Below are 20,324 nucleotides of genomic sequence, written 5' to 3'. Positions count from 1 at the left end.
TCATATAAATGCTTTCTCTTTTTAGATGTGCCTGAATTTCAGGAGCATGCATAAAAGAATAGCTGTGTTGTTTCTCGTGTTTTGTAGGGGATTAAAAATACCTTTAAGCTAAACTTTGTGGCTGGAAAATGAGGCTGTTTTTCTGTCTTTTGGTTTAACTTGTGGGAATTTTTTGTTTCCAAGCTCCTTGACATCCTATGGAAAGAGTCATCTTGTTTTAAGCACACTAGCTTAATATGTTCAAAATCTGTATTTTAACTAAAAAAGCATGATGTCATATAAAAAAAGAAGATATTTTCTTTTTGGCCTTTTTACCTGTGATATTCAGACAATGTGTCTGAAATACTGGATTATTTTCTAACTAGAAAATGTATTTCTAATAGCTTTCTTTGGGAACACATTTTTCAGATTTTCCTTTTCTAAAGCTTAAGAACTTCCTTCCATACCCTAAGGACAATGAAAAAAACATTCTTCATTATTGGCATGTGAAATAATGATGGTTATTTTCATACTGTAATACAAATAAGGGAGCACACTTGACTAAAATTTAAGATCAGTGAAATAAAGGACTCTCTTCCAAATCCTCTATATTTTCCTTACTGTCCCCATTTATTCCTTGATGCTTTTTTTTCTTTTACTTAATATTGAACTTGCCAAACTGTTCAAAATACATTTGTCTACAAGGAAACAAAGTAGAATCTTATGAAAATCACTGGAATAAGAATATACCATCTATTTACTTCAGAACTGAACCTCTGATGGATTAGATGGAACTCTTTCCCTTTCTGTGTCCTGTGTGTCACTCAATGCACCTGCAAGGAAATTTTTGCAAATGATTAGGCATTGTGTTTTAGTTTGTTATGCCAATGTGCGTATGTAAACTGGAAATGTATTGTCAGATTGTTTCCCAGTTGCTCCAGATGACATCTGCTGGAAAGGTGTTTATTGAGTACAAATGAAATAAGAGAAAGAAATATAGCAATCAAGTTTCTGATTGAAGTAGCATGCAAAGCCAAACTACCACCTTACCATTCATGGGTAAGGCTTCTGCTGGATCTGGGTTATAATGATTGTTTTCCTTAGGAAAAACAGAAATGTATTTTTGGAAAATTTCTGAATACGCTTGACAAACAATTGTTGAACTGCATGCCAAATCTTTAGGGATTTAATGATCTACACTATAAACAGCTCACTGAGGATATAATTCCATACATCTCTTTTTACTCTCTCAAAAAAGAAGGAATTTTGGCTTAAGGCAAAATGAATCTACTAAGCTCTTCATTTCATAGTAATATTAAAAATATATTATTAAATCAAATCGTATTTATAGGAATTTGAACATGCTGCTTCCTTAATACAAAAAATGCAATTGTAATACAGCCTTACTTAGTGACCCCACAGTGCTGAGAGCCTGCAGATGGGTCTGAGACAACTACCAGGAACCTCATCTTTGCCAGAAACTATCCATGTGGTGACTTAGATTCATTCCAGGTTCCTCTTCCAGGCTATTTTCATGTTGTTCCTTCAAAACATGTTTAAACTCAGCTGACTGGTGCTAGAGCTGTGCTATGGTACCCAAAAGCCTTTCCCAAATCCTGACTGGCTGTGTGCCTCTCCTGCATGGCACTGAGATGTCACAGTGGTGTCTCAGTGCAGGTGCACACCTCCCTTCTACTTCAGAAGTTTTGCATTCCTGCAGGTTTACTTACGAAGAACTGAGATTTACCAAGGGAAAATCACATCAGGAAAAACCTGACTCCTCACCTCGGTGTATCAAAAGGAATTCCACCAGAACACAAACTGTTCAACAACCAGATCTCCACAGGAACCCAAAACAATCTAGATTTTGCATATTTTTCTGTGCTTATTAGCACTTATTAAATTTAGGCATGACTACTTGCAACCAGAAATCATTCTCTTGTGATTCTTTATGATAATAAAAAAATTTGAAAGACAGGTTTCTCTAATGATTCCTGGATTATTCTGTCTTCTTTCAAAGACGGAAATATTGCTTTCTAAGAGAGCTGGTACTGCACTGGTTTGATGAGCCAGTTATTGAATAGAGCATGGCAAATCTTACAGGCATGAAATATCTCAAAGTGGAAGCTAGCTGCCTGCAGACAACTCAAAAATTAGAAACAGCGGATATACAGTTCATGGTTCACCAATTAAGTGATATCATAGACCATGGTCCAATTTCTCCAAACCAGAAATCTTTCTGAAAATATTACAGTGAAAGCAAAAGTATTCTGCAAACAAAAAATGCCAGGAAAAAACACTTTTCCAGTGTCCCAGGAAACAATTATTTCATTGAGATATTACAAGAAGCCATCAATTGGTATTTCATAAGGCATTATGCATAATGTGAGCAGTCCTTCAATTACAAATTTGAGGAGCATTTATTTAATATTTTTCAATTTAAACTATGCAATTTATTAAGTTAGGATATGCAGGGAAGAGTAGTTTCAGCCTTGGTACACTGGAAATAGTTATACTAGATTAATTGGTATTTGGTGTTCCAGTTATTGAAGCCAGCTGGAATCTGACTTAGCCCCCTTTAGAAGACTCCCACCAAACTTGGTTCCTCTGTAGTAAAGCCATAAGCAATGCGTGATCCAGAGCAGCTAAACTTTCTTTAGGTTGTTTTTTGTCACCTCTTTATATTTTCCCTGTAAATCTTTGTGCAATGCTTGCCATCTTTTCCCATGACAAATCTGAAATTCTCTTTTTGAGTATTTCTCCATTATATTTGCCTTTTGTCTCGATTAATACAAATGGAGAAGACTATTAACTAGTAAGTAAAGACTGACAAGAGGACTTGTCTTATTTATAAAAATAGAGCAAATAAATATTTTATTTTAATTTATTATGAAGCCTAAAGTTTCTGAAACTTTATATCTAACTGGACAGTATGTGAACCAGAAAAAAGCTTATTAGCAATAAAGTATATCTATAAGCTTTAAAAGTCAATGAAAAACGTATCCAAGTATCTTACAAATATATTGCTAAATAAATAAATGTACAATAATAATTCTTTTGGTGATTATTTGTGTTCAAAACACTTCTAAGAAGAAAAATGTAGCATCTTTCTAGAATCCCAGTCAAAACAATTAAAGATTGACATATATCTACAGCAGGAAGATACGCTGACCATAGATCTACAGCAGGAAGGCAACATGAGGCTGGCATCCATCAAACCTATTTCTTAAAAAAAAAACCCAAACAAACAACAAATAAACAAACAAACAAAACAAAACAAACCCAAAAATAACAAAAAACCAAAAACAAAAAAAAAAAACAAAACAGCAACAACAACAAAACAAAACCAAAAAAAAAAAAAAAAAAAAAAAAAAAGGAGACAAAAAAAAAAAAACCCCAGAACACCAAAATGCAGACAGATTCAAAATATAAATGAAGAAGAGTTTTTCAGAAGGTTGTTCCAAATGTGAACTAGTTTAAAGCTAAGATTCTCTTTAGATCAACTATCAGTGTAGGAGCCCATAACAAAATTTGTATCTTGGATTTTCTGCTCCATTCAGGGAGGCTGAGGTCATGATTTTCTTCTAATTTCTTCTTTAAAGGGTGAAAACGAGAGAGGGGTGGCATTTAAGTATTCCAAAAACACCTTACTAGGTATTCCAACAAACAAAAAATATTTCCAAATCAAAATCATGATTCCGTGTAGCAAAGCAAAGTGCTCATTTGGTCCCTAATTTATAATTTTTGTTGTTGGACTTGCTCTGTACACTTTGCACTTGACAGCAGAGTCTGTTTTCAGGATCTAAATGGGGCAAATATTTATATCTGGTTTTCATGTTTCTCTGACAGCAGAATGAATAAATATAAGAAGAAAGAAAATCCAAGACAGACTGGCCACTACACAGTCAAAAAGATTAATCCCCCACTAGCCAATGTGCAGAATTAAAAGGACACACCAAGTGTGTTATTGAAGAAAAAAAAAAGAGGGCTGAAAAAGCATGTTGTAAAAACCTGTGTGAGATTCTTTGGCGCATTTGAGACCTAAAGTGAGGTAACAATCTCTGCATCCAGGAAAGAGTTTCTGATTTTTCAAGCCAAGATTAAAAAATCCGCAATGAAGAAAGATATCCAGCAGTGTTCCAGCTAAGCTGATAAAAGAAGTTCAGGATTGAACAACAACATGAGCTCTGACTCTCTAAGAACAAGCAGTGAGTGCAAAGAGTGAAAATGAACATACTTCACTCCAGCTTGGAGGGTGAAATGGGTTGGAACATTGTAATTTATGTACCTGCTGAGCCCATACCAGCACAGCAATACAAAAAAAAAAATACCCATTGGCAGTGCACCAACAGCTCAGACTTTCAGGTCACTCCTTTCACTGCTCTTGGCGGGGGTTACATGATTTCAAAAGAGATGAAGAAACGGATTTGCAACAAAAACAGTAACTATCAATGTGTTTTGAGGACCTTACTTACTCCTTTTTCTTTCAGTGAACTCCATGTTTTTAATTATGATAAGCTATCTAAGTATGCCTCTTTGGAGATGAGAATAAAAGGATTTTCATAAGTAATCTCTAAAATCTAATTTTCCAAATATGTACATACAACAATAGGGGTTTTTATTGCTTGATACACTGCACAATCACCTCTGCATATGTGAAACAGGTGTAAAATGTAATCATTGTCACACAAAATCATCCACTCAAGGTCTTCAGAGGTAGGATTGACTTTATGAGGAACATGTCCTGTTCTGGAGTGCTGGTTGACTTTTTAGTGCAGATCTCACTAGACTGTTACTGAAGCCTTTGAAAAAAATTCCCAAAGCCCCAGGATCATTGTGAATAAGATTTGTGAGCAGAAGCTGCTCCTCAGAGTGTGGGACTGGAAGGAGTACCTCTGGTGCCTAATTGCCATTCCCTACTGTTGTAGGTAACCTTGCCAGACAACGTCTGAAAAGGAGAGGAGCTGCCAAAGTGATTCCACTTAGTTTCCAGAGAAAACACAGGCCTTTTCCCAACTTCCTCCAGCCCTCCTTACGTCACAGAAACTGTATTCTCAGGTATTCTCATGTAGCCTCTTGTGCAAGGGTGCTCCTTCCACATCCAGTGCTCCCACAGAGGCAGAGGTCACTGGGAGTACCCATATAGGGCATAATCTGCCACTGGGGCAGACAGCTCCATGCTGTGGGTGTTGCAGGCATCTGTGTTTGGAGAAAGTCAGTGGAACGAAGTACACAGAGTACTGAGGTTCCCTGGATTACTTTCTTTAGGCACTTGGTGACACTTTTAGCAATCCACCACGCAGATTCACTCAATTCCTGGTGGATTATGCAAACCAACCCTGTTTTGTTAAACAGCAAGCCTTCTCCTCTTGCTGCCTCCAAGGAGCTCTCAGCTGGTTTCTCCAGAGCATGCCAGTCGCTGGGGAGGATACCCCTGGGAAGAACACCCCTCCAGTCCTCTGCAGCAGGAAGGGGGCAGTCACTGTGAGCCTGGTGGGCACTGGTGGTGCTTTGGCTTTTGCAGCTGGATAAAACTTTCAGAGAGCCCTGATCTGGCCATACTTCACCTCAGAATCACCTAAGAAGGCTTATTATAATGTCTAATTATGGATTTTTTTTTCTTTTCTTATCAAAGTTAGTTATTCTTCTTGCTGGTGAGGGAAAAGCAGCACCATACCCTTGCAGATAGAAAAACTGAGTTAGTCCTTCTTGAGCTCCTGTGGCTACTGAACATCTCATGTCTTTCAGCAGCTGGAATTGTTTCTGCTGTTCTGATCAAAGGTTCAAATGCTACTAAAACCACATGTGCAACATTTGATGCCTTTCTCTATTAGTGAATTGAAGTAGCAATGCCCAATAAAACTTGAGTATTGATAAAGTTAGGGAGACACTGTGATCTGAGCAGCTCATTGATAGTTCAAATGACAGATCACAACAGAAAGAACAGGTGAAATGTGATAATTCATGTTCATAAAGTGAGTGGGATACCATGCTGAAGTTTGTGATTTCAGTGAATTTCCATTTCTGAATAACTGAGGCAATGAAGTGGATAATTCACTTGGGCTTCACTGGAAGCCCAGAATATCCAGAAGAAACTACAGAGGAAATAGAACCCAACACCAAAATGCAGGTATCCTAATCGTAATTTAACCATGTAACTAGTGCTGGCAACATTTTTATACCTCCCAAGCCCTGTGGAAAGGTGACTTACACAACCTGGTGGTAGCAAGGACCAGGATGGCAAGTACAAGGTTTGGATCAGCTAGGAGGAAAGAAAGCAGGCACTGGGAAGCAGCAATGTGTGTGTCTGCCAGAGAGATCTTCCCCCAGCTTCTGGCCTAGACTCTGCTCAGGCTGCAGCCTTCCACCAAGCTAAAGTCTCTTTGGTCTGAGTTCCCTTTTGCCAGCATCTGTGGAATTTATCCTTCAGTTTTGCTGGTTCCTGGCCCTGCAGCATCACTGAGAGCCTTTGGTGGGCTGAGCACAGGGCACAGCCCTGAGCTGAGGAGTCAAAGCAAACTGCAGAGGGCTTGGCTCTGGGCTCCTCCAAACAGCACGTGCTGCTCAGGCAAGGGGAGGTTTTTCTCTGCTTACTTAATTTTAATCTCATGTCAAGATTTTCATCTATGCAAAAATATGCTTAACAGCCCCATATCAGTCAGTTGCAAGTAAGTATGACACATTTAGTAGTTATGACTTTTGTTACAGTGAAGAAAATCCAAGAGGTCATTTAACAGCACAGGAGCGATGGCTATGCAGAACTCCGGCTCTGCTTCTGAAAATCAGGCTGTAAAATGGAAAATTGATTAAAAATGTAAGACATACTGCTCTGGTTATTGAAAGTAATATAAAAAAGCTGCAGCACATCTGTTTATAGCAGTTTCTGTATCACAGGGGGTCCCCCTAATGGTTCATATTTGTGGTGTTGTTCAATTAGTTTAAAATGTGTATTTTTTTACTCTGGAAGAGGAGAACATTTTCATCTTATGCTATTTTTTTTTTTTTTTTTTTTGCACTAACTGACCATTAGGTGTTTAAAATCCCTTGTACCAAGACATGATAGAGCAGATCAGTGGTCACTGACTCATCCAGCTGGAGCAAGAACAAAGACAGTTTAGAACCTGCCCATCTTTCCCTGGGAGTGATGCAAGCACTGACCCCTCTGGAATTTAGTCCTTGCAAGGTCTGGTGCCCCCTCATCTTCTTAAGAAGAAAGGTTCACTTGGTTTCATTTAAGAGAAGCATCTCACAAGGATTCACTAAAGTGCTGGGTCCAAAGACTGATTGAGATGTCTGGTGAGTACAGCCAGGAGCCACTTCCAGAAAGCAACAGTCCACTGACAGTTCATCTTCTGCTCTTGCCTCTGTCAGGCGGTTCACACCCTCCATTAAAACAGGACAACATACACACCTGATTTATGATCTGACATTCCCAGAGGGACAGAAACCTACCTGGATGTGAGAGGGAGGATCAGCAGGTGGAAATTGAGTGTGGGAGAAGCATTGTTGTGGGTCTTTCTCCCACTGGCAGCAGACCCTGAGCTACGAGCCACTGCTGAAATCTTGTGGGGGGGGGGGTCATATGGGGCTCAGCTATACGTAACAAAACCAGCAAATTTTGGGAGCCCAAGGAAGGAACAGAAAGTAAAATTGAAGGCCAGGAACCTCTGGGACAATAATAGAAGTGTAAAGCAAGTATTTTGTGAAAAAATTATAATCAATAATCTTGTGCCTCTTGAACAGTGTCACTGATTTTTATAGGAAGCATGCCAAATTTTATGGGATACCTGTTTGTGAGGGATATGCAGTGGGCAAGGGGAGAGTTATACATACACAGCCATAGTTCCTAAAAAATAATCATTCCAAATTTCATACTGCATTTGCTTTCCTGAGTCTGTTTCTGATTTATTTTTATATCATCAGGGTTAGTCTTAGTAAATCCAGGCATCATACTAGTGTGTTGGGCTGAAATTGTTTTGAGTCTCTTATCTCTGCTTCATTTTCTATTTTCCTTTTCACCTGATGTACTTTTAGATACCTTGGATTTAGAAACATCCAAAAAACTGTTTTATTCTTCCCTCAGGTGAGACAGATCAGCCAAGTATTTTAGTGTAGTTATTATAAATATGTCTATACTGCCAGAGGAAAACACTAACAATTAGAGGGAAAATAACTTACATTCCAGGAGCAGTAAAAGTTTTAACCTTTTAATTCTGCATTCTTTTATTACTCTTTAAATGTCACAGACTGAAATCACCAGAGCTGTATCAATTTATCAGATGAAGACATAAGTCCCTGAATTCAATTACTAATAGGCCTTCTCTGTGAAATCTTGAACTTATAGATACACATTTTTATATAGTGATGTATCAGAGAAATTGTTACATAATCGACTTCTTGAAGAAAATGGTCACCCTCGCCCAAACTGCAAAGGAAATTTGGTTTTAAGCCCCACTTTTGAAATAATTTGGATCCCTTGGGGTTCCATGGCATAGGTTTTCCTTTTAGCTTTTTTATAGTGAAAGCACACACTCTGCCAAGCCGAAATTCTTTAAAACTACCCTGATCCTTTAAATTTATTACTGGTTACTAACAGCCTCCCATGTTTCACTTATATATTTCAAGTTAGAACCAAGTATGCAATATGGAACAGGTCATATTTTTCAGCTTTTTTCTTTCCTAGATTTATAGTGTGAACTCCTGCATTAAAATAATTTATGATGGATAATAGAACCTTAAAGCATATGGCAAAATTAAGTCTCAAGAATGGCAACATGAGTAATTCCGTAATAAAAAGATGAGGCTGCCTCCACAGTACTGATTTTTTAGAATCTGCTCTGTCAGCTCCCTTATTTATACCAGATAGTAAATTTCATCTTTGCACATGCTTTCTTTTCCCGGCTTTTTATTTTAGTTATTTTACATCTTAAATATTAACTTGCATTGGTACTTTGTTAAATATATTTTCTGACACCCAAAAAGCTATGGATTAAACATTGCTATATACACAACATAATAAAGAATTTTTAGGATACTTGAATAAAATCACCTTGTAAATGCAGTAAAAAACTTTACATCATCAACAATATTATTATTGTTAGGGAAACAACTTGGCTTTCAAGATTTCTAAAGACTGCTCTTATTGAGTAACTTTCACCCACTGTGTTCTTTTACAGTACACTCAAGAGTTTTGATATTTCTTCCTTTAGATGCCCTGAAAAAAATCAGGAAGTGAGACAGTATTATTTGAACACAAATAACATTGTGGATCATGTGTTGGAAGGCTATTTTGCCATCACTTGTGATGATGGATACTGCAAACAACCATGACATTTAGTGAGACTCCAGAAAAATTCAAGGATACCCAGGGGGAAAATAGCTCCTTAAAACCACGAGTCCTTGCAATCCCATGGGGGACCCAAGCTGGAGAAGTGTGTTCCTGAAGGATTGCCCCTCATGGAAGAGTGGCCTGCTTCATAGAGGCTTGTGCAGAACTGCTGCCTGTGGGATTTACTCACATTAGGGAAGTTTGTGGAGAGCTGTCTGCACTGGGATGAACCCACCCCGAGCCAGGGAAGGACGGCTGGCCCTGAGCAGCAGCAGAAACAATCTGAACTGACTTTAACCTGCATTCCCCGTCTCCCAGCACTGCTGGAAAGGAGGGAGGGGTAGGAATAAGGTTTTTAAGGTCTTATTTTACTTCTCACTGTCCTGCTCTGATTTTTTTTAGCAATAAATTCAATTACTATGTCTAATTTGAGTTTGGGTTGCCTGTAATAGTAAATGATGAGTGATGTCTCACTGTCCTTATCTCAACCCATGAACTTTTCACTATAATTTCTCTATTCTATCCAGCTGCAGAAGAGAGTGACAGAGAGGCTTTGGTGGGTGCCTGGCATCCAGCCAGGTTCAACCCACTACAAGCTCTTAGGAAGAGAAGTGGTCAGAGACATGGAATTAAAAGCTAAAATATTGTGCCTATTTCTAAAAATCTATGGATTTTTCTTTAAAAATTAATGCTCTAATGTAGTACAAAAGCCAAGGATTTGAAAATAGCAGAGAAAATTACATTTAGAAAGCGATGGGGCAAATGTTAGGCCTCTTGAAATAGAAAAGGAATTAATTTTCCATGAGACACAAATCGAGCATGTCTCATTACTTTCTCCACATACCTCTCTTTAAGGCATATTTTAAAACCAATACTCTCTGCAATATATAAGGTAGAGTGTATTGGCATAATGAGCAGGAAAGAATCTGAAAACATGAACAAAGAGGAGTGGTATGTTTCTGTCCTCTTTCAGAGGTAGATCAGTATCTTTTAAAATCAGAGGAAGATTCAGTGTGAAAATGTGCCCTTCCAGCTTCTCTTAACATCACAGAACTACATTTCAGAATCTGGTGGGATTCCATGGAACTATTAAGTGAAGAAGGTGTTATTCAACAGGAGTCAGGGTGGCAGACTGTGCTCCTCTTCAATTAGGCTAAACAAAGTTCCTGTCTGATCCTGAAACACAGATTTACCCTTAGAAAGTTAAATTAATCATCCTTTATTCATACATCTCTATAAAGATACTTTTAATTAGCACGTTTCCCCTTGGCCCTTCTCTTCCTTTTAACTTCTCAACATGGTCTTGACGGAACAATTGGTCTTTATTAATGTGTGACAGCTTAGAGCTGCAGCGAGCTGTTTGCCAGATGTTTGAACTCTGTTGAACTGCTGTTCACTTGTCAGACTAGCAATGAGGAGTGAACAAATATCGCACTGTTCAGCCTCCCTCCTGAGCCGCCGGAGAATTTCAAACAACTTCAAGGGCCAGAGCCAAAGGATCTGCTGAGAAAGAATAAGGTATGTCCCTAAAGAGATCAGTGAGCCATGGCTTTTCTAGAAAAGCGACTTTGTTTTTTATTATCTGCTGTGCATGCGAGTCAAGGGCTGAAACATCAGAGGGACCCACGCTACAGGGAGCGAGAGGCTTCAGAATGACACAGCTTTCACAGATCCTAAGGTTCTTCGTGGACTATTAAGTAGAGGAGAGAATAGAAGGAAAGGGGCTACTGAAAAGCTTCTCCAAACAGCACATTTGACTCTGAAGATGATCCTATCTGTGAGCAGAAAAGGAAGCAAGCTTTTGTGAAGAATTTCCATTTTAATCACTCGCTCACAAAGAAGGGAAAGAATATAAGTTTTGTTTCTCCTTTTTGTTGGAACTCTGTCTTCAGATTTACATTCAAAGTGCACAGGGGCAAATTAAGCACCAAAAGCAGGTCCCCCATGATGCTAAAATGTGTCCCACCAGTTCTGCTAATCAAATACACATACGTACCTTGTATGTGACCATCTTATCGAGGAGCTGCACTCACTGGGAGAGCAGGACCCTGTCCTGTGAGGATGTGTTCATAATCCAGTCCAGGCCAGCCCCTTTGACACCAGCTCACTGCCCCCTCCTAGCTATAAGTACATCTGCTTGTCTCCACTAGAACACCTGAAGTCACCTCTTTGAGTGCAGTGTCTGTAAAAACTGGATGGATTCTTTATATATAGAAGTGTATGGTGTGGTTTGGGTAGTCCCAGTACCCATTTTTTATTGCAAAATTATCAAATATTGTTTGTTCTGTGACCTTAAAAAGCCTCAAGATTGTTAAGTAGACTGAAATCACAACAGTTCAGTGTCATTATTTTGTGCCAAATGTACTGCATTATGTTGTTTACACTGCACTGAAGGACTCTTGAGCAGGATTATATGATGGTTCCTGTACAGGATTCTTTTGGATACAAAATGGACCTCTCATGAAGCTATGATTTTCTTTAGTATTCAGATTTTCTTTAGCATTCAGCAGTGATATAAACCCAAAGCCAACAAAATGTATTCATTATCTTTGCTATTTTTGTTTCTCATTTTACTTATTATTTCACTGTAGGTTCCAGATAAGAGAAAGAAGATGAACTAGGAAATAACAAGTACCTTTTTTTGCATAAATAATAAAAGGAAAAAAAAAAAAAAAAGATAGAGAGAGAGAGAATTAAAAAACTCACCACTCCCCCCCCCAAAAAAAAAAAATAAAACCAAAAACAAACACCTAAGGAAACTCATCTCTAGCAAGCTTGTTCTTATTCAAGGCTCTTCTGCCTTCAAACCCAGTTTAAAGTCCTCTCAATCAGCCCTCCCAACTCATGGGGTAGAATATTTTTCTCCCTTTTAGACAAGCAAGACCCATCTGTGTCCAGAAGGCCTGGTGCCATATAAAATGCCCTATATTTAAAAAGACCAAGATTATACCGACAGCACTATTCTTTAGGACACTTGTTGATCATGTGGGTTCTCCTGTTCCTTTTGGTATTCTTACCCTCCTGCTACCTAAGGGATTGAGGAAAACACCACCTCTGCTCCTGTCCCTTCAACCAGTCATCCTGGTGCAATTTTTGATTGCCCTAGGCCTCCTCATCTTCATCTGGACAACCAGAAGTGGGTATTAATTAGAGGGCCAAATCTGTCCAGTCTTCTAGTAAAATCTCATACCTGGGCCCCAGATAAGCAGCAGAAAATCCAAAAATGAAAAATGCAAATAGCCAGGAAATACTTTTATCTTGCAATAAATTTTAAAAAAACCCACACATTTTCTGAGTCCAGCAGATTTTCCAGTGTCAGTCCCTAAGCCAAAGTTTTTGAGCTTTCATTCTTCAGGGTTTATAAGCAGACCGCTAAAGCTGTCCACAGTTGTTTTTATGTGTCACTAATGATGATAAATTGTTTTCACATTTTTCTAAAGAGCTTCTACCCTGTTTAACAGTGCATAAAATTCCATCCAGTTATACCAGATATGATTGAAGGATTTTGACAGTATCCTCATAAAATCGACTACTACTGTGAGTTCACTAATCCTATAAACTCTTGATTTTCATAATTTCCCATGTGATAACAAGAAAAATTGCAAATGAATCTGCAGTTTCTCCCATCTTTTGTCATTATAACCAGCTCAATAAATTTGAGTTATCTTTTCCCTTGTTCTCTCTGAGCTGAAATATTATTTTCTTATTTTATCTACAGGCCTTGAAATCAGCACTAACACCTAGAAGGAATGTGTAATAGCCTCTCTGTGCTGATTGACTTGCTTCAAGTTCTTTCAGGATATTATTTTAGGAAAATAGTCTTTCACCTCTCCTAAATTTGAGAAGATTGGCCCTCTAAAATCTTGTTTTCTTACATATTTAATTGGTCGAAGCCTGGTTAACAACAATATACAGCAGGGGCAAGATGTATCAAGGAAAATAAATCAGCAGACAGTATTTTCTTGTAAGTTTTCATCCATTTTTATGATGTGTCCTTTGGCACTTAGATTGGGCTACAGTACATAGAACCTTGTTATCTGTGCAGCAATTGAGAGTCCCCTTACAGATAACCAGAGCAAATTAGAAGAAACTGTACATGGTAAATGAAGTAACTGTGGTCTGCTTAGCACAATCCCTTTTTTTTTTTTTTTTTTTTTTTTTTTTTTTTTTTTTTTTTTTTTTTTTTTTAAATAGTGCTTAAAGAAGTTCAGAAACATCTTATCCAGGGCTTCATTAGCTAGGGAAGAGGTAATAATACTCTTAAACTGTAGCAGTTCTGCAACAATAGTGCAGCCAAAACCCACCCTGTGTCTATCAGAATTATACCTGCTCTTTCTGATAGTATTACAGGTACAATTATGGGGTTGGGGCTTTTCCTTTTATATCTGGGGTAACCAGGATGTAATATTTCATCTGTACTTGGAAAATTCAGATATCTGAGAGATTAAAGCTTCCCTCCTGCGCTGCAATATAATGACAATAAATCAATCCTCTGCTGACAATTCCTGCAAAATTAACCTTAATGCATGCTGCTGATTGCCATTTTGAGTACTATTTTCCCTCCTTTTTCTTGTGTTAATCAAACTGCCCCTGAAACTGTCCTTTTCATGGTTTTAAACTTCAGTGATAAAGTCATGTCATCTTTTGCACCATGTGGAATAGCAAGCCACATTTTCCTCTAACTTTCAATGTTTGGACAATATAAAAATAAAATTAATAAACATGTAAATACACATGTTCATGTTATCCTCTCCAGCACCTGAGAGAGCGCTTCATGGCTGCCAGTTTGTGTACCAAACTTAATTTTTTATCTGCTTTATGTCATTTGTTGCCCTTCTCATTTTTCATTCTCTCAGTTGTCTTGTGCTACGGCACAATCTATATTACCCCTTCTTTTTAAAACTCCCTAAAACACATCTGCCACGGCCTGAACTGACTTATGGTACCAAGGAAAGAAGGATGATTACCTGTCAGCAATTACAGTCTGATTCTGACCCTTGCTCTCCCCTGTGCTGCTATAACCCAAGGGAGTGTGAAGCTGTTTGTACGATTAAGCAATCCAGGACAGTAAGAATCTCGTATTTCAGCACAGCCATGGAAGTCAGGGAATATGCAAGGAAATTTTCTAATCAATACACCTCTAAGTTTCACCAAAACAGAACAAGTAAAATATAGCCAACCTATAAACAGGACTAATGCAAATAATGTCATCCTATAATTTTTTGCTCCCAAAATATTTGTTATATGGAACAGCCATTAATCCTATCATGGTATGTACTACCTGTTGCATTTCCCTGTGCTGAGAATAATGCTCTCTCCAGCTACTTCAGCCAGAGGGAAAGTCTTGCTAAAGCACACAACCATTTTGCAAGAGGTAATTTAAGAAGTATAGGCATGAAAAACAAGCATGGATTTAATTAGAATTAGGTGAAGAAAGGAAAAGTAATAATGTGAGTGGGATTGCTAAACTAAGAGGAGGACTGGTACTGCTAGACAGAGAAGAGTAAGACCACTTTGGTGATGGTAAGGGTGAATTTTTGTTTAATCAGATCCTGAGACTTAACCGTTTTGAAGAATTTCTATCTAAACAGGAATAACATCACAGTCAGAGACTGAGATGAGAGGCACTGCAGGAGCAAAGCATTAGCTACAAAGCTTAGCATTTGATGCTAAAGGAACAATTTTAAGAAACAGTTATTGAGTTTTACAAAATTGTCAGAAGCTTTCAGAATCTAGACTAGAAAACCAGGACATTTACACACCTTGTGTATGTCTTTTGGAAAGGCAGTATTGAGGGGAGGAGTGTACATATCAGAAGGCAAATAAACCACACCAGTTTAGTTATTTGACATGTTTTGACAAGACAAATTTCTTCATTTCCTTGATGAAAATTTCAGCAAAAAGTGGTGAAAGGCAAATCAAATAAGAGAATCTATTTGGATTCCACTTTAGGCTTTGACAAGGTCTTTTGTTAGACTTGGAGTTATTTGGACATAGAAATCACCAAGCAAATAAATACAGAACACAAAATCAGATGAGATGCCTTCTGCCATGAAAATATAAAGCAAAATATTTAAGGATAAAAGATAAAGTTTCAACATAAAAGAGAGAACTATTGGACTTAAAATAAATTTGCTCAGATTTTCAACACTTAGGTGTCTGAGATGTAAAACTACAAAGTTGAATACAACACAAGAATGCATTTTCTACATTCTGATCTTAGTAAAGAACTAGCAAAACCCAGAAGTTCAGAACCATACTTAAGGAAAATATACTGGTATAAAAACTCTCTGTAACATCAAAAGTGAATGTTGGCAAACGGAAAAAGAAATATGTCAGAAAGAATTGTCAGAACGAATCTCATTTTTTAACAATTTCTGCTTTACCTAAAGTAATTTGGAAAAAAAAATAAACAAATTGCTGAGGAGAGATCAATGAAGGTCTCTACTGAATGTGTCAGCTATTAAAAATGGTCATGAAAATAAAACCTACAAGGATTATGATTAAAAATAAAGCTGCAGTGACTTCATAATGTAGATCAATGGTGTTACTTCACCTTTGTATGGCTGCCCTCAATCTGATCATTCCAATCTGCAGCGATAGAAACGGATCCATCCTAAGAACAGTGTAATGTGGGTCACTGGGAAGGTCTTGAGTGGGGGAAGGTTGGGGTTTATAGGGGGATTCACATTTGAGTAGGTGTGGGAGAGTCAGCTGTTCTCAGGGCTTTCAGGATCCAAGACACCTTGTGCCAGCCATTTGAAGCAGTTTGCCAGTTCTGAAAATAAATACACAGTTTAACTATTACAGCCTTTTTCCATCTTCCAGCTGTTTCACCTCATACTGCTCAAGATGTCTCATGTGGAATTCATCATGATTTCTTTGGCTGTTTGGGACACCACTGCCTATGCATTTGCTTTAACAACAATTAGAAAGAAATCCCAACAGAAGTAAACCACAATTTTTTCTCAGTCACTCTTGGTCTCCACACAGTAGTTTTCATTTTAGCCTAGACGTCCTGCCAGTCTTAATGGTCGCACTCTGGCACCAAGGGAAGAGCAGGTCTGGCAGAGTGAGAAGCTGCAGGAGCCAGTTTACCAGCAGGGCAGAGAATTTGCTGTGGTTCTAATTGAAAAAAGCATCCTCATTTGGGCTTTTGCCTTCCCTATCACTCTCTCTCTCTCTGATGGCTTCCTGTTAAGTTCTATTGTGTTTTGCCAATGCAGTCATCATATTCTCTAGATATTTGATTTACATAATTGAAGCAGTCCAGCTTATTTTAGGAAAATTACAACTTTGTGGGAAAAAAATAACTTATACAGTAATTATAGCAAAAATGTTCTGCTTTGTGTCAGACACAATGAAATTAGTAGGTTTAAAAATTAAGAACAAGCACTTTTAGCACTCTGTGTCATTTTTAAAAGAAGAATGAATACTCTTAAGAAGCAGCTTTGCATGTTAATCTCAGTGGCTGGGAACATTTCTTCTTAAGATATATGATATTCAAAACTATTAAAAGAAATACTGAAGGAAGGAAATTTCTACTAATTTTTCTACAGAATAGTTTTCCTGTCACTCCGTAAGATAAGTCTCCAGTGTATGTGTTTCAATTAAAGAAGACGGTTTTATGAAAAGTTACCTATTACACAAGAAGAAATATTGAGTCCACGTTGATTTCATCCAGGATTTATCCAAGACGTTGTCAGTCAAGAAAGCAAGATCCTGAGAGGTTTGGTTCCCATTAGTGTACAATTCCTCTGTGTGTAGGGTCCATTTCAAAAACAAAAGCTGCAATACTGACCATAAAATATGTGTCCTAGAAATCAGAAACCCTTGTCTAAATGTAAGATGTCTAAATGTAAAGATAAGATGGTGTGGCAATACAAGCTAGAGATCATGTGTATCATAAACAGTGTGTGTGCTGACAGTCAGAAAGCAACAGAGCAGCAGCAATTAGGATTTGGCTAAACTAAATACATACTTGAAGATAATTTTAAGGCCTTCTCTCTTTCCTTTAATAATGAAGACGAAGTCTCTAACTACCATTATCCATTGCATCCAAAGTTTTCTCCCACTGCTGTACTTTCCTTCCTAAAGCAACCTGGATTCAGGTCATCCCTTTTAGGACAAATAGATGTCATCCTACGCTGTTCCCCAGATCATTCTCAGCGAAGACTGACAATTCCACATTTGTGAAACCCTCTTAAGGAACAACTTATACACCAGGAGCACTTGAATGTCTCAGCTGAATAGGCAATTAGAAAGGTTTTGCTAATCAGCCCTCCTTATAAGATCATCTCAAAGCTAGGCTGAAATGTTGGAAGGTCAGTTCATGTCAGAGAGGAATCTACTGATTCACACTATGTTCAAATCCCTTCCCACAGCAGAACTACTGTGCAGTTTGTGGCATTGAGCAGCACTGTGTACTTTACTAGCATAATGCTCAGCACCCACCATTTCCAGTGAAAAAGCTAACACTGTTCACCTCTGAAAATTAATATTTCCTTGTAAAATCTGCTAGAAAAGAAATTTTACAAATAGCTTTTAGTTGAATGAATCAGGAAACCTAGAACCAAAGCCAAACCTAATGTCAAGCACATTCATTCATATATGTTTATACTTACTTCCCTAGTAACTCCTTGTAGCTTTTAGAAAAGTAATGTATCTTCGATTGTATTTTTTTTTCCTTTTTAACAACAGAGGAGGCTTTTTTTAGAGGTGCAGAAATACCTCCATGCTGAGTAGCAACCTTTTCATTCAGCAGCTCCTAGAGGTAGTTTCAAGTCCAATCCAGACCACACAAATGGATTTCAAGGATATCAGCTATGTAACTTTATGCAACATACTCAGCTTCATATTGCCTGTTTTCCTCCTCTTCATCAGTAGTCCATCAGGGACAATCTGTGGAGGCAGAGTATGCTCAAAATCAGGATCTAGAATAACAGCCCAGTTGTTTTCTCCCTTTAATTCAATCTATGATTTCTCTTTTCTCCCATTTAATTTTATTCAATTATTTTTATGATGAATAATGCAGTGTCCACACTTTAATGATATCATTACCTAATTAGCTGATTGGTCAAAGAGAGATGCTACTTTTTAATCGATCAGGAAAAGAACACATATCTGTGTGAAATGAAGGGCCAAAGGTGTTCTACTCAGAGCGATTAATCAGACATTTACTGACCTCCTAGGTACTACTGCATCATGTACAAGCTCTAAAATGCACTCTGTTTCGACACATGAATGCAATCACAAACTTCAAACCAACTTGAACAAATTTGCTTCAAATAAAATCCAAGCAGCTCTGTCCACACATTTCTAGGCTTACAATATCCTGCAAGTTTTGATATACATCTGGAAAAGAAATATGGCTTACTTAGAAAATAGCAGGATAAAATGAGAAAGATGGAGAGAGAAAAACAAAAACAAAACAAACAAAACATCCCAAAAATGTTCTGTCTTCTCCTGCCTTCAGCTAGGCAAAGACATCACAACAAAAGAGGTTTTCTTGGGAATTGATTGACTTTGTGTTACAGCTGCCCAGCCTATACACATAATTTGAGATTATTTTATCTAACACACAATTGAAATATAGTGGTTTCTTTAAATAGGTTAAAAAACAACCCTCAAACCCAAATAACATATTTTAAAAACTCACCAGTAAAACTTCAGAAAAGTAGCCTAAAACTTTGATGAAATTTCAATGCCACAGAGCAGAAATAATGAGGCAGAAAACAAATCAGAGTTAAAAAGTAAACACAGATTGGATGAAGACCTTAGAATATGTACATCAATATGAATAGAATCTATCCAGTTATTGGCCTCATTTGAAATCGACCATTAGCAATTACAGATAAAACAATAACCAGCACTCCTTAGCTAATGTTGAGCATTAGCCATTGGGAGGAAATGAATAGCAGATAGTCTGACCCTAGCTATCTCACAATCTTGTCCTAGCTTGCCATGCTGAACACTGACTTAATAATTTAGGCAAATATTTGATCTTGGAAATTAGTTTTCTCTTGTTTCCATGTGCAGTCCATTGAATATACTTGCAATGAATCTACTAAACTCTTGTTCCTCCACAGTAGGGTAATGTCAGCTTTGTATACAGCTGTTCTTTTCCCTTCTAATTCAATCAGCAAAATACAAAGCCAGCATACATTATATATCAGCTTCTGTCATTAGGAGTTAGTGAGAGGTTATTCAGCCCTATTTGGCAAAAATTGATTTTATACAAGTGTTGTGTACAGTGCACAGACATCTACAGTCAGTCTTAAAGTATTTGATGTAAGTGGGTACAACCTGGTAACATATGGTTTAAGGCCTTTTTACATAACCTCCTTCTTGCTGATGCATTTTGAAAATAGCTCAAGGGGGACAATCTGGCTTAGCTAGGAAGTAAGTGCTGCAGTTTGATACAAATCCACATGTTTACCCCGTGAGCACTAAGCAGTTTGATTTCCTGTCTAGCTAGTGTTGATTAGTGTTGCAAAGTGAATACAATAATAACTCAACATTGCAGAAAAACCTCCCAACCTAAAAGGGTTTTTTATCCATATTCACTCCTTGTGCATGCTGATGTCTCTCCACCTCACCCCACTTGTTCAGTTTTACTCATGTGACTTTATCATCAGTAGCTCTGGGGGCAGGTGACCTTTAAAGGTATAAGTCCAGTGTGCAATTTGTCACCTAGCTGGCATCAAAAGACAGGGGACATGAGGAACGACTGCATGCAATTCTTCTACCTCTAGAACATACAGCAAGCTGTGTCTGTAGTTACTTGGGCCAGATTACTTGCACAGATTCACTTCTATAATGTGTAAATTGCAAACAATATTCCAATAACTTTGAAGACTTTTTAATATGCTTCCTACCAATCTCCCATTATTTAAACTAATGGATCTTTTTACTCTTGGATTTTGTTTGCAGACTTAGTGAACAATTTCTGTTAAATTTGAAAATTACTAGATTTTTGCCTGAATGAAATTGTTAGGCAGGAGCAAACCTCTTTAGA

Source organism: Prinia subflava, chromosome 5 (assembly GCF_021018805.1).
Source record: "Prinia subflava isolate CZ2003 ecotype Zambia chromosome 5, Cam_Psub_1.2, whole genome shotgun sequence".
NCBI lineage: Eukaryota > Metazoa > Chordata > Aves > Passeriformes > Cisticolidae > Prinia > Prinia subflava.
The sequence above is the reverse complement of the archived record's forward strand: the minus strand, read 5'-3'. Positions refer to the sequence as shown.